Below are 23925 nucleotides of genomic sequence, written 5' to 3' on the forward strand. Positions count from 1 at the left end.
AGAGAGTGACCCTCTCCCTGATCTCTTCTCTTCCACAGAACAAGATGCTCTAGTGGAAGGTGTAGTTCTGGCAGATTGTCTTACTGCTGAGCAGAAAGACCACTGCATAAATCTCCTGGGTCAGTTTTCTGAACTCATTTCTACTGTGCCAGGCACCACTTCTTGGTGTGAGCACACTATAGATACTGGAGACAGCTTTCCTGTCAAAAGTAAGATCTATAGGCAGCCTGACCATGTCAGGGACTGCATAAAACAAGAGGTTCAGAAAATGCTTGAACTGGGAGTGGTTGAGCACTCTGAAAGTCCATGGGCCTCTCCTGTGGTACTTGTACCAAAACCTCATTCCAAAGATGGAAAGAAGGAAATGAGATTTTGTGTAGATTACAGGGGTCTCAACCAGGTAACTACAACTGATGCTCACCCTATACCCAGGGCAGATGAGCTAATAGATACACTGGCATCTGCCAAGTATCTAAGCACCTTTGATTTGACTGAAGGGTATTGGCAGATCAAGTTATCAGAGGATGCTAAAGCAAAAACTACATTTTCCACCATTGGAGGGCACTACCAATTCACAGTAATGCCTTTTGGGTTGAAAAATGCACCTGCCACTTTTCAGAGGTTGGTGAATACAGTCCTGCAAGGATTGGAGGCTTTTAGTGCAGCATATCTAGATGATATAGCTGTCTTTAACTCCACCTGGGATGATCACCTGGTCCATCTGTGGAAAGTTTTGGAGGCCCTGCAAAAGGCAGGCCTCACTATCAAGGGTTCAAAGTGCCAGATAGGGCAGGGGAAAGTGGTCTATCTGGGACACCTGGTAGGTGGAGAACAGATTGCACCACTTTAGGGGAAAATCCAAACTATTATAGATTGGGTTCCCCCTACAACTCAGACCCAGGTGAGAGCCTTCTTAGGTCTCACTGGGTAATACAGGAGGTTCATAAAGAACTATGGCTCCATTGCAGCCCCTCTTAATGACCTCACATCTAAGAAAATGCCTAAAAAGGTATTATGGACAGCTAGCTGTCAGAAAGCTTTTGAGGAGCTGAAACCGGCCATGTGCTCTGCACCTGTCCTAAAAAGCCCCTGTTACTCCAAAAAATTAATTGTCCAAACTGATGCATCTGAATTAGGGGTAGGGGCAGTCTTATCACAACTTAATTCTGAGGGCCAGGATCAACCTGTTGCTTTTATCAGCAGGAGGTTGACCCCTAGAGAAAGGCGTTGGTCTGCCATAGAGAGGGAGGCCTTTGCTGTGGTCTGGGCACTGAAGAAGTTGAGGCCATACCTGTTTGGCACTCACTTCATTGTTCAGACAGGCCACAAACCTCTACTTTGGCTAAAACAAATGAAAGGTGAAAACCCTAAATTGTTGAGGTGGTCCATATCTCTACAGGGAATAGACTATACAGTGGAACATAGACCTGGGAGTACCCACTCCAATGCAGATGGACTCTCCAGATATTTCCACTTAGACAATGAAGACTCATCAGGTCATGGCTAGTCTTATTGTCCTTCGTTTGGGGGGTGGGGGGGGGTGTAGGAAAGTACCATCTTGCCTGGCATGTTACCCCCATATTTCACTGTATATATGTTGTTTTAGTTGTATGTGTCACTGGGACCCTGCCAGCCAGGGCCCCAGTGCTCATAAGTGTGCCCTGTATGTGTTCCCTGGGTGATGACTAACTGTCTCACTGAGGCTCTGCTAACCAGAACCTCAGTGGTTATGCTCTCTCATTTCTTTCCAAATTGTCACTAACAGGCTAGTGACCAATTTCACCAATTTACATTGGCATACTGGAACACCCTTATAATTCCCTTGTATATGGTACTGAGGTACCCAGGGTATTGGGGTTCCAGGAGATCCCTATGGGCTGTAGCATTTCTTTTGCCACCCATAGGGAGCTCTGACAATTCTTACACAGGCCTGCCACTGCAGCCTGAGTGAAATAACGTCTACGTTATTTCACAGCCATTTACCACTGCACTTAAGTAACTTATAAGTCACCTATATGTCTAACCTTTACCTGGTAAAGGTTGGGTGCTAAGTTACTTAGGGCCATATTTATACTTTTTGACGCACAACTGCGCCAACGCAGTTGTGCGTCAAAAATTTTACCACCGGCTAACGTCATTCCAACGCGCCATGCGGGCGCCTTATTTATGGAATGACGTTAGCCGGCGCTGCGGACTGGTGTGCGTCAAAAAAAATGACTCCCACCAGGCAGCGCCGGCGTATGGGAAAATGGGGGTTGTGCGTCAAAAAATGGTGCAAGTCAGGTCTGAGGCAAAATTCAGGCCTCAAACCGGATTTGCGCCATTTTTCTTGACGCCCAACCTCCATTGACATGACTCCTGTCTTAGCAAAGACAGAAGTCATGCCCCCTTGCCCAATGGCCATGCCCAGGGGACTTATGTCCCCTGGGCATGGTCATTGGGCATAGTGGCATGTAGGGGGGCCAAAATCAGGCCCCCCTATGCCACAAAAAAAACGGAAACAAATACTTACCCGAATTTACCTTTACTTCCCTGGGATGGGTCCCTCCATCCTTGGGTGTCCTCCTGGGGTGGGCAAGGGTGGCAGGGGGTGTCCCTGGGGGCAGGGGAGGGCACCTCTGGGCTTCTTCCGAGCCCACAAGTCCCTTAACACCTGCCCTGACCAGGCGTTAAAAAACGGCGCACATCAGGCTGTGCGCCGTTTTTTAAGGCCCACCCCCTCCTGTGCGTCAAAATGACGCCAGAGTATAAATAAGGGGCACAGGCCTTAAAGTCATTTTTTGGAAGGGAACGCCTACCTTGCATATAATTAACGCAAAGCAGTTTCCCCCTTCCATAAAATGACGCACATGGTGGATTTTTGACGCTCACGGGGTTGGGCGTCAAAGTATAAATATGGGGCAGGGTTTGCGCTGATTGTGCGTCAAAATGTTTGACGCACATTCGGCGCAAACAGAGTATAAATATGCCCCTTAGTGTGTGGGCACCCTGGCACTAGCCAAGGTGCCCCCACATTGTTCAGGGCAAATTCCCCAGACTCCGTGAGTGCGGGGACACCATTACATGCGTGCACTATACATATGTCACTACATATGTATAGCATCACAATGGTAACTCCGAACATGGCCATGTAACATGTCTAAGATCATGGAATTGTCACCCCAATGCCATTCTGGCAATGGGGAGACAATTCCATGATCCCCCGAGTCTCTAACACAGACCCGGGTACTGCCAAACTACCTTTTCCGGGGTTTCACTGCAGCTGCTGCTGCTGCCAACCCCTCAGACAGGTTTCTGCCCTCCTGGGGTCCAGCCAGGCTTGGCCCAGGAAGGCAGAACAAAGGACTTCCTCAGAGAGAGGGTGTTACACCCTCTCCCTTTGGAAAAAGGTGTCAGGGCTGGGGAGGAGTAGCCTCCCCCAGCCTCTGGAAATGCTTTGATGGGCACAGATGGTGCCCATCTCTGCATAAGCCAGTCTACACCGGTTCAGGGATCCCCCAGCCCTGCTCTGGCGCGAAACTGGACAAAGGAAAGGGGAGTGACCAGAGCTCCTCCAGTGTGCTCCAGACCTCTGCCATCTTGGAAACAGAGGTGCTGCTGGCACACTGGACTGCTCTGAGTGGCCAGGGCCAGCAGGTGACGTCAGAGACTCCTTCTGATAGGCTCTTACCTGTGTTGCTAGCCTATCCTCCTTCCTAAGTAGCCAAACCTCCTTTTCTGGCTATTTAGGGTCTCTGCTTTGGGGAATTCTTTAGATAACGAATGCAAGAGCTCATCAGAGTTCCTCTGCATCTCTCTCTTCACCTTCTGCCAAGGAATCGACCGCTGACTGCTCTGGACGCCTGCAAAACCGCAACAAAGTAGCAAAGACGACTACTGCAACCTTGTAATGCTGATCCAGCCGCCTTCTCGACTGCTTTCCTGGTGGTGCATGCTGTGGGGGTAGTCTGCCTCCTCTCTGCATTAGAAGCTCTGAAGAAATCTCCCGTGGGTTGACGGAATCTTCCCCCTGCAACCGCAGGCACCAAAAGACTGCATCACCGGTCCTCTGGGTTCCCTCTCAGCACGACGAGCGTGGTCCCTGGAACTCTGTCCAAGTGACTCCCACAGTCCAGTGACTCTTCAGTCCAAGTTTGGTGGAGGTAAGTCCTTGCCTCCCCACGCCAGACTGCATTGCTGGGTACCGCGTGATTTGCAGCTGCTCCGGCTCCTGTGCACTCTTCCAGGATTTCCGTTGTGCACAGCCAAGCCTGGGTCCCCGACACTCTAACCTGCAGTGCACGACCTCCTGAGTTGTCCTCCGGCGTCGTGGGACCTTCTTTTGTGACTTCGGTGAGCTCTGGTTCACTCTTCTTCGTAGTGCCTGTTCCGGCACTTCTGCGGATGCTACCTGCTTCTGAGTGGGCTCCTTGTCTTGCTGGGCGCCCCCTCTGTCTCCTCACGCAATTGGCGACATCCTGGTCCTTCCTGGGCCACAGCAGCATCCAAAAACCATAACCGTGACCCTTGCAGCTTGCAAGGCTTGTTTGCAGTCTTTCTGCACGGAAACACCTCTGCAAGCTTCTTCATGACGTGGGACATCCATCCTCCAAAGGGGAGGTTCCTAGTCCTCTTTGTTCTTGCAGAATCCACAGCTTCTACCATCCAGTGGCAGCTTCTTTGCACCCTCAGCTGGCATTTCGTGGGCATCTGCCCACTCATGACTTGAGTGTGACTCTTGGACTTGGTCCCCTTGTTCCACAGGTTCTCTTGTCTGGAAATCCATCGTTGTTGTATTGCTGGTGTTGGTCTTCCTTGCAGAATTCCCCTATCACGACTTCTGTGCTCTCTGGGGAACTTAGGTGCACTTTGCACCCACTTTTCAGGGTCTTGGGGTGGGCTATTTTTCTAACCCTCACAGTTTTCTTACAGTCCCAGCGACCCTCTACAAGGTCACATAGGTTTGGGGTCCATACGTTATTTGCATTCCACTTTTGGAGTATATGGTTTGTGTTGCCCTTATACCCATGTGCTCTCATTGCAATCTATTGTGACTGTACATTGCTTGCATTGCTTTCTATTGCTATTACTGCATATTTTTGGTATTGTGTACATATATCTTGTGTATATTTGCTATCCTCATACTGAGGGTACTCACTGAGATACTTTTGGCATATTGTCATAAAAATAAAGTACCTTTATTTTTAGTATATCTGTGTATTGTGTTTTCTTATGATGTTGTGCATATGACACTAGTGGTATAGTGGGAGCTTCACACGTCTCCTAGTTCAGCCTAAGCTGCTCTGCTAAGCTACCCTTTTCTATCCGCCTAAGCTGCTAGACACCTCTTCTACACTAATAAGGGATAACTGGACCTGGTGCAGAGTGTAAGTACCCCTTGGTACCACTACAAACCAGGCCAGCCTCCTACAATGTGTTCCTTGTGTGTGTGTGGGGTCTGGGGGGCCATGCCTTAACTTGTTCTTATGGCCAATGATTGAGCTGAAAAAGTCAATCATTCTGGCATTGGCCTCTTGCTTTTGGGAAAGAAAAAAAGGAAGAAAGACAAAAGGTAAAATAACAAAGAAGTCAAGAATGCAAGACTAGAAAGAGAAAGAAAAAGAAAGAGAAAAAAAGAGAAAATGAATGAGAGAAAAAGAATGAAGGAGAGAAGGTGAGAAGGAAAATTAAGGAAATAGTGAAAGAAGGAAAGAAAAAGAAAGAAAGAAAGAAAGAAAGGAAAAGAAGGAAATTAATTAGGAAAGAAAGAAGGAAAGCCAGAAAGAAGGAAAGAAAGACATTAAAACGAAGTTTGAAATTGACACAATCTAGTATGCTGTGAAATAGCAGCAATCAGAAAAGCAAAACACTTCAAAAGACATTTAGAACAGCATTGGCAAGAGATGGAATCTGCTCTGTCCTGTCCAGCTATCACAGAAGGCTCTAAACCAGGGGTCTCCAACGAGTAGCTCAGGAGCTATTGGTAGCTCACCAAAACCCTTCAAGTAGCTCTCAGGTCTGAAATACAGCCCAGTACCATTTTCAGAGGTTCTGTGCATATTAAATAAAGTGGCACTGGTCATCTCAAGATGCTTATGCTTAGAGTAGTAGTCTGGCAAACCAATGACTCAAACATATGCTGTGTCAGCCTATGGGATCTGTCTTCACTCACAGAAAACACATTTACAGTTGATAAATGAATGAGTGACATATTGTGGAGGTCCTTTGTGCTAGGGAACACCTGATGCTTTGCCTAATATTTCATTAGTTAGGTGGAGACCATTAATACTGATGGGCTTTTTCCTGGTATTTCTGCTGGTAATCGCACCTGAAATTCTTGTGTGGTTGCTATTGATAATCCTGTTTATGGTGTCCATAGTATAATGTTAACATATGTGATTACTATTTTACAGTGCTAAAAGTTTCTAGTAGCTCGCTCTAAACACAAACACCAGACTAAAGCTTTTATAAAGTAAAAAAAAAAACACTGTCTCTGAAGGGAAGTAGTTTGAGTGTGGATGTGCTACATGTGAGAGAGCAAAATGCAGTCACTCAAAGTGACATTAACCAATGGCTTAAGAAGGCTAACCCACTGCCCCATGCTTAATGTTGAAGTGGGCAGAAGCTACATTTGAATGGTACAACAATACACTAATAGACTTAGAGTTGCTTAGTATAATCAAAAGATCTAACAACAAGCTCTTTCAGTTTGCTCCATTGAAACTAGAGATGGGCAAGCCAGCAGGTTCACACAGAGAGCTGAGTCCAAACAGCTTGGGGGGTTTGACTTTGCTTAAAGAGCTAATACATTAACCTATGTTAGACTTTTCATCCTTGGCGTGGTCTCCCTTAACTTTTTGCCTCTGTTCCGCAGGTTGTTGATGTGTGCTGGACTCTGATTTTACTGTTTTTGTTACTCTGGGCACTTTACCACTGCTAACCAGTGCTAAAGTGCAAGTGCTCCTGTTTAAAATGTGTACGTAATTGGTTCTCCATGATTGGCATATTTGTTTTACTGTTATGTCCCTAGTAAAGTGCACTAGAGGTGCCCAGGGCCTGTAAATCAAATGTTACTAGTGGGCCTGCAGCACTGGTTGTGCCACCCACACAAGTAACCCTGTAATCATGTCTCAGACCTGCCACTGCAGTGTCCCTGTGTGTATTATTACACTGTAAATTCGACTTGGCAAGTGTACCCACTTGCCAGGCCTAAACCTTCCCTTTTCTTACATGTAAGGCACCCCTAAGGTAGGCCCTAGGTAGCCCCAAGGGCAGGGTGCAGTGTATGGATAAGGTAGGACATATAGGGGGTGATTCTAACTCTGACGGGCGGCGGAGGCTGCCCGCCAGAGTTCCCCCCTCCAGAACACCGCTCCGCGGTCATAAGACCGCTGCGGTGATTCTGGCTTTCCCACTGGGCTGGCGGGCAACCGCCAAAAGGCCGCCCGCCAGCCCAGTGGGAAACACCCTTCCCACGAGGAAGCCGGCTCCGAATGGAGCCGGGGGAGTGGGAAGGTGCGACGGGTGCAGTTGCACCCGTCGCGAATTTCACTGTCTGCAATGCAGACAGTGAAATTCAAAGTGGGGCCCGCTTACGGGGGCCCCTGCAGTGCCCATGCCATTGGCATGGGCACTGCAGGGTCCCCAGGGGCCCCACGAAACCCCATACCATCATCCTGTTCCTGGCGGGCGAACCGCCAGGAACAGGATGGCGGTATGGGGTGTCTGAATCCGCTGCGCCGCCATGGAGGATTCAGAAGGGCAGCGGAAAACCGGCGGGAGACCACCGGTTTTCCTCTTCTGACCGCGGCCAAACCGCCGCAGTCAGAATGCCCTGCGGGGCACCGCCAGCCTGTTGACGGTGCTCCCGCCGACCCTGGCCCCGGCGGTCTAGTACCGCCGGGGTCAGAATCACCCCCATAGTAATGTGGTTTATATGTCCTGACAGTGAAATACTGCCAATTTTGTTTTTCACTGTTGCAAGGCCTGTCTCTCTCATAGGATAATATGGGGGCTACCTTTAAATATGATTAAAGTGTAGATTCCCCTAGAGAGTAGATGGACATGTGGAGTTTGGGGTCCCTGAACTCACAATTAAAAAATTCATCTTTTAGTAAAGTTGATTTTAAGATTGTGCGTTTGAAAATGGCACTTTTAGAAAAAGAGCATTTTCTTGCTTAAACCATTCTGTGACTCTACCTTGTTTGTGGATTCCCTGTCTGGGTGAGTTTGACAGTTGGGTTGTTTTTCACCTCGCACTAGACAGTGACACAAAGGGGCCTGGGGTGTAACCTGCATTTCCTGATTAGCCATCTCTGCTAGGAGGGTGGGGTGGAGTGGTCACTCTCATCTGAAAGGACTGTGCCTGCCCCTGACAATGCCGGCTCCAACCCCCTGCTGTGTGTCTGAGGCCTTGCCTGGGCAAGGCAGGATTTCACTAGTAGGTTTGAGTCCCCTTTGAAGAAAGGTGACTTCAAAGACTAAAATGGGTATAAGAAGGGCACCCAAATCTACAGACTTTAGAAACACTTCTGGAACCAAGAGGAACCTCTGCCTGGAGAAGAGCTGATAGCTGAGTAAGAAGTGCTGCCCTGCCTGTGACTGTGCTTGGTGGAGCTTTCCTGCAGTGCTGCTTCTGCCAGAGTAAGAGGGCAAAGACTGGACTTTGTGTGCCTTCCATCTTGTGAAGAAATCTCCAAGGGCTTGAGTTAGAGCTTGCCTCCTGTTGTTTGAAGTCTCAGGGACAGCAAAGACTTCTCTCTGCCAGCACCTGGAGTCTCTGGAGAGACTCCTGCCCTGACAAGTGGTGCCCTATCCAGTCCCTGGGCCCTTGAAAGGAAAGCTGGTGGAAATCCAAGGAAATCGACTTCGGACGACTCCGGACCGACGCCGCTGCTGAATCCGGTGACGCCGCCTGCACCCGACGCCGTGACCTTCGCTGGAACGCGACGCTCTTCGCAGGCCCGATGCCGCAGCAGCCCAGCTGAAGTCCGCGACTCCGTGGAAGTCGCCGCACCACGTCGTGACCGACACCGCTCGAAGTGCACGGATTCAACGTTTCGCACAGACGCCGCGATCCCCGACTTCGCGCATCAGCTTGTTTTCACTCTTCACCAAAGGTACTGTACTTGGGGGTCTACACGACTCCGTGTCCAGCGCCGCTGGTGTTGGCTTGTTGGGAACGACTCCGCCACGATGCTGTGTTAACATCTCATCGAAGCATTTTTGTTTCTAAGCGCTATTTTTGAGTTTAATCTTTAAAAATTCATAACTTGACTTGTGTATGTTGGATTTTTGTCGTTTTGGTCTTGTTTTTTTTAGATAAATATTTCCTATTTTTCTAAACCGGTGTTGTGTCATTTTGTAGTGTTTTCATTAAGTTACTGTGTGTGTTGGTACAAATACTTTACACCTAGCACTCTGAGGTTAAGCCTACTGTTCTGCCAAGCTACCAAGGGGGTAAACAGGGGTTAGCTGAGGGTGATTCTCTTTTACCCTGACTAGAGTGAGGGTCCTTGCTTGAACAGGGGGTAACCTGACTGTCAACCAAAGACCCCATTTCTAACATTGGTGATCAGCGGTTGGGATTTGGACTTGTATTTGTACTTGACATACAGTAATTAAGTGTACACTACTGTTTGAGTTCAGACCACTACGTGACCACATACTGCTTGTCTTGAGATTTTTGCCTTTTTTCTTTTTGTGGATTTTTCCCTATGTCCACTTTGTTTTTTTTTGCTGATCCTTGATTGACTTTGAACTTCATTTGGGAACTTGTTTCTGCATTTGGAACTTTGCACTCTTTTTACCTTTCATCATGTCTCTACTTGGAGATGCATCAGTTGGAGCTGACTTTGACCTTGAGAAATTGGAGAGTTATACCAAAGCTCAGTTGAAGCAGTTCTGTAAAAGTTTTGACTGTCCCATTAAGAGCTCATCCAGGAAGGAGGAGCTGCAAAAGGCGCTGTGGGCCTGGGTGACAGCCAAGAGCACTGAAGGGCACACAGAGGATGAGGTAGATGAGGACGATGAGGAAGAGTGTTCAGTACACAGTGGTATTGTGGGTGGGCCTGTTGTGTCCAGGGATAAGGTCTCCAGGGCAGGTAGCAGTGTCTCATCCAAGGGTCTGACACCTGAGGAGTTGCAGGACAGACAGGCAGAGAGGGCATACCAATTGGAGCTGCAGAAGCTCAATCTGGAGAAAGAAAGAGATGAGAGAAGAGCAGTCCTCGAGGAAAGGAAGAGGCAGCTGGCTCATGAGCTTAACTTAAAGGAGTTAGATCAGAGGAGCCAGTCCAGTAGGGATGGTGGCAGCAATCCTACAGTGCAGCCGGAGAGAAGGGTACACATCCCAAAAGACCTTGTGAGGGATTATAAGAGGGAGGATGATATCTACTTGTGGTTTAAGGGTTATGATTCAGCTCTCCACATGAACCTGGTCCCTGAAGCTCATTGGGGGGCAGCATTTTGAGGCAGAGGGGAGGGACACACTGACGGCCTTAGGGGATGCTCAGAGTCTCACCTACCCTGTCATGAAGGAGGCCTTACTCACCAGGTATGGTCTCACCCCTGAGCAGTACAAGGAGAAGTTTAGATCCTACAAGAGAAAGGAATCCCAAACATGGTTGGAATGTGTTGATTCTTTTTGCAGGTCACTGGATGGTTGGGTGAAGGGCAGTAAGGTAAACACGTATGAGGGGCTTTACAATTTAATTGCTTGGGAGCACTTGTACAGGTTATGTTTTCCAGAGCTGCGCCAGCACCTCATTGACAGCAAGCTAAGCTGACTGACCCCAGGAAGCTTGCACAGGAAGCGGACCGCTGGGAGAGCACCAGGGTCCAAAAGAGGTATGGGGGAGACCACGCCAAGGGTGGGCAGGGTCCCTCTCAGAAGAAAGGGGGGTAAGGGCAAACAGGGGGAGTTCTCTAAAGGACCCCAAACTGATTCCCAGGGGAAGGATTCCCAACCCCCCAGTGAAAAGAAGCCATGGTTGTCCAAAGGGAAGCCAGTGGCAAGTGGTCCCCCACGTAAGTGTTATGCATGTGACCAGGTGGGTCATGTGAGGGGGGACCCCAGATGCCCCAAAAGTACACCGGCACCCACTGGTGCACCGTCCCAGGGTTTGGCCAGTGTAGCGCTTGGGGAGGAGTTGGTTTCAGGTGGGTGGGAACCAGCAGAAATGACCCTTGTCTCACTAGGGGACAGTGAGATGGTCCAGAGAAACCTAGTGCCTGATAACACTAAGAAGTACAGGCAATGGGTGACCATCAATGGACAGAGGGTAGAGGCTCTGAGAGACACAGGAGCCAGTGTGACTACAGTGAGGAGTCACCTGGTGTCTGAAGAGCAGATTGATGCCCGGGTACTTCACCAAGTAGTTGCGTTAGACAACTCTGAGCACCTCTGCAGAGTGGCGCAGGTTCCCTTTGAATGGGGGGGGTCTCAGGTTCCTGGAAAGTAGCTGTGAGTCCAACCATGCCTGTTGATTGTTTGCTAGGTAACGACCTGGAGGATTCCCCTTGGAAGGAGGTGGAACACAGGTCTCACTTGGAGATGTTGGGTCTGCCTGGGTGGGTATGCGTATTCACCCGGGCTATGGCAGCCAATCAGGGTAGTCAAGAGCCCCTGGAGCCTGAAACAGTGGCCCAGGGGACCGCCAAGAAGAGGAAGGGCAGGGGGCACGGGAAACCGGCCCCAGAAGTTCCCACGGTCCAGGAGGAGGCAGAGCCTGAGGGTGATGCCCTGGAGCCTACAGGGGAACAGGTGGCTGAACTGGGGGAGGTCCCTGAGCTGTCGCAGTGGCAGCAGGAAGGGGGACCCACCAGGGAAGCATTCTGCACAGTGCAGAAGGAGTGCCCTACTCTTGAGGGGCTACGGCAGCAGGCTGCAGCCCAGGCGGCTGGCAAGGCGCCAGGTACTCACCTGATTTATTGGGAGGATGGCCTCCTGTATAGTGAGCCTAAGGTTCCTGATCCTGGGTCAGCTCGTATGCTGGTGGTACCCCAGTGCTTCAGGGCCTTCCTACTGGATTTGGCTCATGATGTGCCTTTGGCAGGACATCTAGGGCAGGACAAGACCTATAAGAGGCTTGTCTCCCACTTTTACTGGCCCTTGATGCACAAGCAGTCAGCTGCTTATTGTAGGTCTTGTCAGACTTGTCAGGCAAGTGGCAAGAGTGGGGGGAAATGCAAAGCTCCCATCCAACCTTTACCTGTAGTTAGTACTCCCTTTGAAAGGGTAGGAATTGATATTGTGGGGCCTCTGGATCCCAAGACAGCCATGGGCAACAGGTTCATCCTGATCTTGGTGGACCATGCCACACGGTACCCAGAAGCCATTCCTCTAAGGACGGTCACTGCCCCCGTGGTGGGACGTGCCTTGATGGGAGTTTTTACCCGCATGGGGTTCCCCAAGGAGGTGGTATCTGATAGAGGTACAAACTTCATATCCACTTATATGAAGTCTCTGTGGAAGGTGTGTGGAGTAACCTACAAGTTCACCACCCCTTGCCACCCCCAAAGTAATGGTCTGGTTGAGAGATTCAACCGCACCTTGAAAGGCATGATTCAGGGCCTGTCAGAGCCCTTGAGGCGTAAGTGGGACTTCCACTTGCCATGCCTTCTGTTCGCTTACAGGGAGGTGCCTCAAAAGGGACTTGGCTTTAGCCCCTTTGAGCTCATCTATGGCCACCCTGTGAGGGGTCCGCTCAGTCTGGTGAAGGAGGCTTTGGAGAAAGCTCCTAGTAAACCACCCCAGGATGTATTTAGCTACATGCTGACACTAAGAAACCAGAATGCCCGCTTCAGGAGTCTCGCTCAGGAGAACCTGGAAGCAAGCCAGTAGGATATGAAACAGTGGTACGACCAGAATGCCACTCTGGTTGAGTTTCAGCCTGGACAAAAAGTGTGGGTCATGGCACCAGTGGAGCCTAGGGCTCTCCAAGATAAGTGGACTGGGCCTTTTGAGGTGGTGGAAAGAAAGAGCGAGGTCACCTATCTGGTAGACTTGCAATCCCCCAGGAACCCTTTGAGGGTCCTACATGTCAACCGCCTCAAACCACACTTTGAGCGAACTGAGCTATCCATGCTCCTAGCGACAGATGACGGGGTGGAGGAAGAGAGTGAGCCTCTTCCTGACCTCCTGTCTGCAGGAGAGAAAGATGGGTCTGTGGAGGGAGTGATCCTCTCCCCCTCCCTGACTGAGGAACAGCAGAGGGACTGTCGCCACGTGCTGGGACAGTTCGCCTCGCTGTTTTCCCTGATCCCAGGAGTCACACACCTGTGCACACATGATGTGGACACTGGGGACAGTACACCTGTTAAACATAAGGTTTACAGGGTGACTGACAGGGTCAGGGCTTGCATTAAGGAGGAAGTCTCCAAAATGTTAACCCTAGGGGTTATTGAGCACTCCAGCAGTCCTTGGGCCAGCCCAGTGGTCTTGGTCCCAAAGGCTGCTGCTCCTGGTGCCACTCCAGAACTTAGGTTCTGTGTGGACTACCGGGGTCTCAATGCGGTCAGCAAGACTGACGCACACCCCATCCCCCGAGCTGATGATCTCATTGATCAGTTAGGAGCTGCCAAGTACCTCAGTACGTTTGATTTAACATCTGGGTACTGGCAGATTGCCTTAACTGAGGGGGCAAAGGGGAGGTCAGCATTCTCTACCCCAGATGGGCACTTCCACTTCAATGTGATGCCCTTTGGGATGAAGAATGCCCCTGCCACCTTTCAGAGGTTGGTCAACCAGGTGTTGGCAGGACTGGACGAGTTCAGTGCCGCCTACCTGGATGACATTGCTGTGTTTAGTTCCACATGGGAGGAACACCTGTAACACCTCTGAAGAGTGTTAGAGGCCCTGCAGAAGGCAGGCCTCACTATTAAGGCGAGCAAGTGCCAAATAGGGCAGGGTTCTGTGGTGTACTTAGGACACCAGGTGGGGAGTGGCCAGGTGGCGCCCCTACAGCCTAAGATTGACACGATTCTGGCTTGGGAGCCTCCCAAGACCCAGACTGAAGTGAGAGACTTTTTAGGTCTCACAGGATATTACCGGAGGTTTGTTAAGGGATATGGTACCATTGTTACCCCCTTAACTGAGTTGACTTCTAAGAAGCAACCCAAAAAGTGATCTGGACAGAGGCTTGCCAGAACGCTTTTGATGCCCTGAAGGCTGCCATGTGCACAGCACCTGTGCTGCAGGCACCTGACTACTCCAAGGAGTTTATTGTGCAAACAGACGCCTCAGAGCATGGTATTGGAGCAGTACTCTCACAGCTTAATGAAGAGGGCCTAGATCAACCCGTAGCCTTCATTAGCAGGAGGTTACTATCCAGGGAACGTAGGTGGAGTGCCATAGAACGCGAAGCGTTTGTTGTGGTCTGGGCACTGAAGAAGCTAAGACCCTACTTGTTTGGGACTCACTTCCAAGTTCAGACCGACCACAGGCCCCTCAGATGGTTAATGCAGATGAGGGGTGAGAACCCAAAACTGTTGAGGTGGTCCATTTCCCTACAGGGGATGGACTTTACGGTGGAAAATCGTCCTGGTACAGAGCACGCCAATGCTGGTGGTCTGTCCAGGTTCTTCCGCCTTAGTGATGAGAACTCCCATGAGGTTGGGTAGTTGCTCCCCACTTTTAGCTGGGGAGACACGTGTTCGACTTTTCATCCTTGGCGTGGTCTCCCTTAACATTTTGCCTCTGTTCCCCAGGTTGTTGATGTGTGCTGGACTCTGATTTTACTGTTTTTGTTACTTTGGGCACTTTACCACTGCTAACCAGTGCTAAAGTGCAAGTGCTCCTGTTTAAAATGTGTACGTAATTGGTTCTCCATGATTGGCATATTTGTTTTACTGTTAAGTCCCTAGTAAAGTGCACTAGAGGTGCCCAAGGCCTGTAAATCAAATGTTACTGGTGGGCCTGCAGCACTGGTTGTGCCACCCACACAAGCAACCCTGTAATCATGTCTCAGACCTGCCACTGCAGTGTCCCTGTGTGTATTTTTACACTGTAAATTTGACTTGGCAAGTGTACCCACTTGCCAGGCCTAAACCTTCCCTTTTCTTACATGTAAGGCACCCCTAAGGTAGGCCCTAGGTAGGCCCAAGGGCAGGGTGCAGTGTATGGATAAGGTAGGACATATAGTAATGTGGTTTATATGTCCTGACAGTGAAATACTGCCAATTTCGTTTTTCACTGTTGCAAGGCCTGTCTCTCTCATAGGATAATATGAGGGCTACCTTTAAATATGATTAAAGTGTAGATTCCCCTAGAGAGTAGATGGACATGTGGAGTTTGGGGTCCCTGAACTCACAATTAAAAAATACATCTTTTAGTAAAGTTGATTTTAAGATTGTGCGTTTGAAAATGCCACTTTTAGAAAGTGAGCATTTTCTTGCTTAAACCATTCTGTGACTCTGCCTTGTTTGTGGATTCCCTGTCTGGGTCAGTTTGACAGTTGGGTTGTTTTTCACCTCGCACTAAACAGTGACACAAAGGGGGCTGGGGTGTAACCTGCATTTCCTGATTAGCCATCTCTGCTAGGAGGGAGGGGTGGAGTGGTCACTCTCATATGAAAGGACTGTGCCTGCCCCTGACAATGCCGGCTCCAAGCCCCTGCTGTGTGTCTGAGGCCTTGCCTGGTCAAGGCAGAATTTCACAAGTAGGTGTGAGCCCCCTTTGAAGAAAGGTGACTTCAAAGACTAAAATGGGTATAAGAAGGGCACCCAAATCTACAGACTTTAGAAACACTTCTGGAACCAAGAGGAACCTCTGCCTGGAGAAGAGCTGATAGCTGAGGAAGAAGTGCTGCCCTGCCTGTGACTGTGCTTTGTGGAGCTTTCCTGCAGTGCTGCTTCTGCCAGAGTAAGAGGGCAAAGACTGGACTTTGTGTGCCTTCCATCTTGTGAAGAAATCTCCAAGGGCTTGAGTTAGAGCTTGCCTCCTGTTGTTTGAAGTCTCGGGGACAGCAAAGACTTCTCTCTGCCAGCACCTGGAGTCTCTGGAGAGACTCCTGCCCTGACAAGTGGTGCCCGTCCCTGGGCCCTTGAAAGGAAAGCTGGTTGGGAATCCAAGGAAATCGACTTCGGACGACTCCGGACCGACGCCGTTGCTGAATGCGGTGACGCCGCCTGCACTAGACGCCGTGACCTTCACTGGAACACGACGCTCTTCGCAGGCCCGATGCCGCAGCAGCCCCGCTGAAGTCCGCGACTCCGTGGAAGTCGCCGCACCACGTCGTGACCGACGCCGCTCGAAGTGCACGGATTCAACGTTTCGCACAGACGCTGCGATCCCCTACTTCGCGCATCGGCTTGTTTTCACTCTTCACCAAAGGTACTGTACTTGGGGGTCTACACGACTCCGTGTCCGGCGCCGCTGGTGTTGGCTTGTTGGGAACGACTCCGTCACGACGCCGTTTTAACATCTCATCGAAGCATTTTTGTTTCTAAGCGCTATTTTTTTGTTTAATCTTTAAAAATGTATAACTTGACTTGTGTATGTTGGATTTTTGTCGTTTTGGTCTTGTTTTGTTTAGATAAATATTTCCTATTTTTCTAAACCAGTGTTGTGTCATTTTGTAGTGTTTTCATTAAGTTACTGTGTGTGTTTGTACAAATACTTTACACCTGGCACTCTGAGGTTAAGCCTACTGCTCTGCCAAGCTACCAAGGGGGTAAGCGGGGGTTAGCTGAGGGTGATTCTCTTTTACCCTGACTAGAGTGAGGGTCCTTGCTTGAACAGGGGGTAACCTGACTGTCAACCAAAGACCCCATTTCTAACAACCTAGCTATCACAAGATTAAGGGCCTGATTACAATCTTGGCAGATGGGCTACTCCATCACAAATGTGTTGGATATCCCGTCCACTGTATTACAAGTTCAATTATAGCCTATGTAATACAGCCGACTGGACATGTGTCACATTTGTGACCGAGTATCACATCTGCCAAGATCGTACTCAGGCCCTTAATATATAAATAATACTACAAATGTCATGTAAGATTTGATAAAAAAATCTTTAAAATGTAATTAAATAAATGATATTAGTACATTGCAGGAATTTTGCTACTTGCTTTGGGGCCATGTCTACCTTGCTATGCCACTGCTGTATGGAGTTAATTTTATTGAAAGTGATCCTTTCCAAACATAACCTTAAAAAAATTCAAGAATTGCTTTGTAAACTTATCATGTTGCCATGATCCTGCCAAGAAAGATAATCAGGGTATCATCATTTTCACTGTATACACGGACAATGTTCTTGTTTTTAAGTGAGGCTCCGTTATTTCCTATAAAACAATAGAAGAGTGACCTTTTTATAGCACACATAGGAAACTGAATTACTATACATTGCTTCCAAATTTGTCATTGAAGGTATATGAAATAAACACCTAGAGCGTGATTTAGATATCTGTCAACAGTGACGGATATCCCATCTGCCAAAATCTAAATCCCATTATTTCCTGTGGGATTTAGGTTTTGGCAGACACAATATCCGTCACCACTGTGACGGAGTAACGCATCCACCAATATCTAAATCAGGCCCATAGTTTGGCAAAGCATGGAAGCTAGAGTTTGAGACAGATTTCTTGATTACACATTGGGTAATTCAGTCTCTGCATGGCTAACTTCTTCAATCTCCCATTTTATATCAAGAGGTCCAATTTAGATATTGTCTGGCGGCCTATCAGAGCAGCAGAGATAATGGCCCTCATTACGAGTCTGGCGGTCAGCATACCACCACAGTGGAATTCCGGGCCACACCACTGTGGGCCCGGCGGTGAAGTCCGCCATATTACAAGTCCTGGAAAGATACCTGCAGAACACAGCCAAGTCAACGTTCGGCCCGCCACAGCGGAAGTGCTGGAGCGCAAGGCAGCAGCCATTTCCAGCCTGGCGGTCAGGCAGCATCCCACGACCATATTACGGGGTTCCACACCACCAGGATTTCCGGAGCAGAACCACCCCCACCAAAAGCCTGGCGGAAACGAACAATATAAAGGGAACACCTGTCTTCAGGAACACAGGCATGTCTGTAGGCGCTATGGCACACGAATTGCAACTCCTTCCAATCCTCTACCTGGCCCTGCAACTCCCAGACCAGCGACAGCGACACCAACCATAAGTACACCAGCCTAGCACACACTGGAAGGAACGACGTTAGTACACATACACACACACAACACACGCACGACACAGGAAGCCATGCCCATACATGCGCAAACATACACGGGTACCACCACACACACCAATACCCACCACCTCCACACATACTGGTGAATGAGAACAATATATTGCAAAAATGTGCAACAACCATTGTACATTGAGGCCCAAAGGCCAGTCCAAAATCCATAGTGCCCCGATAACACTGGGCACAAGATGACGCCCCAACTTGACTCCTGACTGCAAAGTGCAGACCTCCACAGAGGCATCAATGGGAAATGCAGGCACCTCAGGTGTGGGGGGTGATGGTGGGGGGTCCTTGGGCTTGGGGGGTGTCCTTCCATCTGGGCCTGGAGGGGGGGGGGCTTAGGAGTGCCCTTAGATGGGGGGTCCTTGGGCTTGCCCTTAGATAAGGGGAGCCTTAGCAAGGGGGGTGGTTATGGGCTTGGCCTTGGAAGTGGAACGAGTGGGATGGCGTGGGAAGAGGAGGGAGTGGGCTTGGGCTTGGGTTTGGCAGCAGGAGCAGTGGACGTGACAGGTGCAGAAGTGGCAGGTGGTGGAGGGGCAGGGGCAGTGGCAGACTGGGATGGAGAAGGCTGGGGCAGAGGAAGGTAGCGGGCGCTAGGGGGGAACAGGGACTGGGTCGGTGGTGGGAAACAGGGAAAACTCTTGTAGGAAACATTTTTTGGGAACACATGGGAGGTCACTGGAAAGAGGTTTGGGAGTGGAGGGAATGGGTATGGTTGTGAGGTGTGTATGTGGATGGGCCATGGGTGCAGGTGCGTGGGTGAATGAAATGTGTATTATGAGGAACTGCTGGGTGGCTGAGTGTGCACGTTTAGATGTACCAGGAGGAGGTGGGGCGGAGATGCAGGGAGATGGCAGCGGGAAGTGTGAGTGTATGTTGGGGTGGTGTCTGCAGGTAGGGTGGATGTGCTGAATGTGGGTGTGTTGATAGTTGTGGTGTCTGCACCAGTGGTGTATGGGGTGCATGAATTGGGGTCAGAAGATGTGGTGACAGTGGCAGTGTGGGCACATGCGGCAGGGACAGTGACTGATGTGATGCTTTCTGCAGGTGTGAGTGTTGTGTCGACTTTGAGGGGGGAGGTGGTTAGGGAGTCAGTGCAGGGTGTGGACATGTCTGTTGAGTGTGTGCATGGCAGTGGTGGCATCTGTGGTCCCTATGTTTGTCCTTGCGTACCGTGTCTGTTGATGTGGATGCATGTGGGTCAGTAGGTGTGCCTTGGATGGGTGAGGGTAGAGGGATGTGGGATTTGGAACAGGTAGCTGGAACAGGGACAGAAAAAAGAAGGGACACTGGCTGCCGTCACCGAGGAGGCCAGGGCCTGAAACAATCTCTGTAGGCCAGACAAGGCACTGTGACTGCCTTGCAGGAACGCATTGCACTGTTGCATTTGGGATGCCAGTCCCTGGATGACATTCACGATAGTTGTCTGCCCGACAGAGATGGACCTCAGGAGGTCAATAGCCTTCTCCTTGAGGGCAGCAGGGCTGACTGGGGCAGGGGCAGAGGTGCCAATGTTGTGGTGTTCTGTGATCCCTGCCTGGGCTGTTGCCTCCATTGACACATATGTCCAGCCACTGAATGCTCCACGATCAAACTCCTGGCATTTTGCTCCCCCCGCTGTCACCCTCCCATGATTGTGCTGGGCGATGGGTTGCCACTTGTACACGTATTGGCAGTTCCATACATACTCATGGCAGATAAGCATGTAGACATGGACTGTGCTCAGTTGTAGTTTATTTGTGATGTACAAGTGGAGAAGTGATGATTGGGGTCATGACGGCGGAGATCATTAAAATGGTAAGGCCAGCTGTAGGTACTCCAGGTCCAGTCTGCTGGCCATATGTAGACAGAGATATGGGACTGGACAGTCAACAGGGTGTCACACACCAGGGAGAATGTTCAGGAGAGGGTCCCTTCCTGGTGGTGGTCATGGTCTGGGCATCATGTCCGGCTCGATGTCTACTTGGATGTCGTCGCTTGCGTGGGGGGTCCTGTCCTCAGCTACAATGGTAGGGGTGCTGGTGTCCTGAAAGACCTGTGGTGGGCCTCCATCCCACTGGCTGCCGCTGACGTGGAGGGCTGTGATGGGATGTGGCCAGTGGTAGGAGCCTGCTGGTGGGTGGTGGACTCACGCATGACAGTGGTCAGGTCCTTGAGCACTCCTACAGTGGAGGCCATGGTGGTATTGTGGGCCTGCCACTGTTTCATGGCCTCCTGATGGTAGTGCCCCTGCAGCTGCTGGGTCTCCTGCACAGGCAAGGATCTGGGCCACTGTGTCCTGGGTGTGCTGGTACACACCCACGGCTTGGTTGAGGTCCTCCTGGGCAGTCAGTAGGCGTGGCTGTCCCAACCCTTGGGTCAGGGTTACCCTCCCGTTACCCCTGGCCCCCTGTGCCTCTGGCACAATGTGTCCACTCCCAGTAGCAGCAGGGCCATCATTGTCTGGGTTGGGTGCCCTTGACTCTGGCTGCTTGACTACGGGGCACAACTCTGATTGATGGGTCCCTGGGGGCACAGGTTTGGTGTTCTGGTTCTGGCTGTGGTGTTGTTCCCACATGGGTAGGGTCTTCTGGTGTGTCCAGGGTGGGTGTGCCGTTGGTGGACTGCCCAGTGGCCCCAGATGGCCTAGGTAAGTCATCCTCATCCAGACATCCAGTGGGGCCTTCATCCTGGGGAGGGCTGTCAGAGCCTGGAATCCTCTGCAGGTTGTCAGTGGCAGGGGTACCTGTGGATGGATACGGTAGATGTTAGTTGTGTAACTGTTGTTGTTGTGTCCCTGTTATGAAAGCATGCTGATGGCTCGAATTGTTGTAGTGATAGCAATGACAGCTGCTGCACTGCAGACATTGGTTTGGATTGGATTGTGGGAGCTGTGGTTCTTCACATTGTGGTTTACATCCGTACATTCGGGGTGTGTGAGTAGAGATGGTGGGAGTGGGGTGGTGTGGCATGCAGAGGAGGGGCGTGGGGTGTTTGGGACGGGGTCAGTGGGGTGGGTTGCAGTGGGTTGGAGAGTGGTGGGGTGGCATGCTGGGCATGGGTGGTTGGTGCTTGAGGGGTATTGCTGATTTACCAGTGTTGAGCCCTCTGCTGATGCCAATCAGGCCTTCAGGATACATGATGTCCAGGACCTCCTCCTCCCAGGTCGTCAGCTGGAGGGGAGGGGGCGGTGGCTCACCTCCGAACTTATTACTGGCTATCCTCTGCTAGGACGCCATGGAATGGACCTTCCTCCTGAGGTCATTCCACCTCTTTCTGATGTCCATTTTTTGTGTGAGTATGTGTCGACTGCGTTGACCCTGTCGACGATCATCTGCCATATCTCCATCTTTTTGGCTATTGATGTTTGTTGTAATTGGACACCCATGAGCTGTGGCTCGACTCGGATTATCTCGTCTACCATGGCCTGCAACTCATTGTCGGTGAACCATGGGTGCTTTTTTAGTGACATGTTGTGGGGTGGGAATGTGTTGTGCGTGTCGGGTGGAGTATGGAGTGTGTGGTTATGTGGGGGTGTTTGGCTGTGTGTGCTGGTGAGCTGCGGTGTTGATTTGTGCAATGTGTGATCTTTGTTTGCTGTGTTTAGTGTGTGCTTAGTCTCAGATGTGGCTGTGGCTGCTCTTATTTGTTGCAACAGCTTGTTGGGGGGGTTATATGGTGGCGTGGTCAGGTGTGCGTGGTGTGTGTATGGTTATCAGATGTGAGATATTTGAACTATCCGAAGTGGTGTTAGTAACTTTCTGCGGTGCCTTTTTGTTCCGCTGCAGTGCAAACCACCTACGGTGTCTGCCGTGCATGTTCTGCTGTGCTGGAGGTTGATTAATAATATGACGGTTGGAAGGATGTTGGCGTGGTGGGCCCAGCGATTCACCGTGGGTTGGTTGCGGTGCAAACCACCTACGGTGTCCGCCGTGCATGTTCTGCTGCGCTGGAGGTTGATTCATAATATGACGGTTGGAATGATGTTGGCGTGGTGGGCCCAGCGATTGATCAGTCACTCATTCACCGTGGGTTGGCCTGGCGGTGTTGGTTTTTATGTCTGTATTTTGGCGGTTTGAGTTTTGTGACTCATAATGTGGCAGTCGCTATTCCGCTGCTGCCGGTAAGGTGATACCATTTACCGCCAAACTCGTAATGAGGGCCAATATCTTCCACTTCCCTTGTGGACTGCCACCTACCCTCTTCAGAGACCATTGTTGCTCTGGCAGAGATCTCAATACCATCAGAAGTTGTTCCTTGTGACCGGTCAGCAAACGTTCTTGTTTTACAAAAACACACTCCCAAAGTTGAAGTTTCTTTTTGTAAAGCAAAAACTAATGACTGACACCCTGATATTTTTTCCTAGGATGTGGTATTTTTTTGTTTTTCTTTGTGACCACTAGGCTTTTACTGAAGGTCCTGAACAGAAAATAGGTTTATCAGACCATTTGGTGTCAATGTGCAGGGCCACTGAAATCATATGATTTTCAAATAAATATGGATTTGCCGAATTTGTCTCATAATCCACCATCTGCTACATAATCTGCAGATTTTAACAGAAAAAATGTTTCCAGCTCAAATGGTTCAAAAGTACCTAAAACGCAGCAAAATGTGTTGCCGGTCAGGGGAAGGCCCTTTTTAAAGCTTGACTGGTCACTTTTACGGCGCTTATTGCTATATTTGGATGTTAAATTGATAAGGTGCAGCTTGTGCCCGGACTGTATTAACAGGTGTAAAAATGAGAAAATAATTAAGTAATACTTTAGTGGAATATGCCACATTATGCTGCATAATTTGCCTTTTTTTCCTGTATAATGTTTTTGTCCATGCCACACAATTTGACCTTCCCTTTCTTCATAATTCTACTGTCTCTGTCAATAGGGCCCCAAGTCCATTGAACCATTGATGTAAGGTTTCCACCATTGGGAGACACTGTTAGAGGAAACATGATAATTCACCCAACTCTAAATAGAGCAGAAGTACCAGCAGTTACCAGACAGTGTACTTCACTAGGTTTGGCTGCCAAACGCAAAATCAGGCCTTACAGCTTATATGGATTTTCTGATTTTTTTCTGGCAGAAAAGCCTACAGAGCTGGTGCTGCTGATAAGAGAAGGCATTTTTGGCCATTAAGATTATGGCCTTCACTATGACTGTGGCGGTCTGTTGCCAAGACTGCCTGAGCCGCCGGAAGACCACCAGTGCTGGTGATCTTCCGACCTCCGTATAATGACTGCCACACGGATATCCGCACCACCGGCGGTCAGATATCCAGTGGTATTCATCACGGCGGTCTGCGGACCTTAGGAGGCTCCACCGCCAGCACTGTCAGGGAGAGAAAAAGACCACCCTCAGAATTACAATCAGTAATTCTGTGTGGCGGTCTTCTGGTGGCGTGGCGGTGCCAGCGGTGGGAGCACCGGTCCCGTCCCCTAACGGAGGAGCACCTTGTCAGACAAGGTAAGTGCCGTCTGCAAGAGGAGGGGGACGAGGGGTGTGTGAATGTGGATGTGTATATGCGTGTCATGAATGGGGGGGTGAGTGTCTGTGCAAGCATGTGTGCCTGTGTGTAAATGTGGTGATGGTGATGCATGTGTGTATGCATATGTACGGGGGTGTGTGTGTGTGCATGGGTGAATGTGTAAGGTGTAAGGGGGGTGTGAGTGAGTACATGCAGGTGCGTGTATGTATGTATGTAGTTGAAGGGGGTGTGAGGGGATGGAGAGTGTATGTGTGCATGTGTGATGTGTATAGGTGTGTATGCATGTCTATTGGGAGAAT

The sequence above is a fragment of the Pleurodeles waltl genome, chromosome 5 (genome assembly GCF_031143425.1).
Source record: "Pleurodeles waltl isolate 20211129_DDA chromosome 5, aPleWal1.hap1.20221129, whole genome shotgun sequence".
NCBI classification, from domain to species: Eukaryota; Metazoa; Chordata; class Amphibia; order Caudata; family Salamandridae; genus Pleurodeles; species Pleurodeles waltl.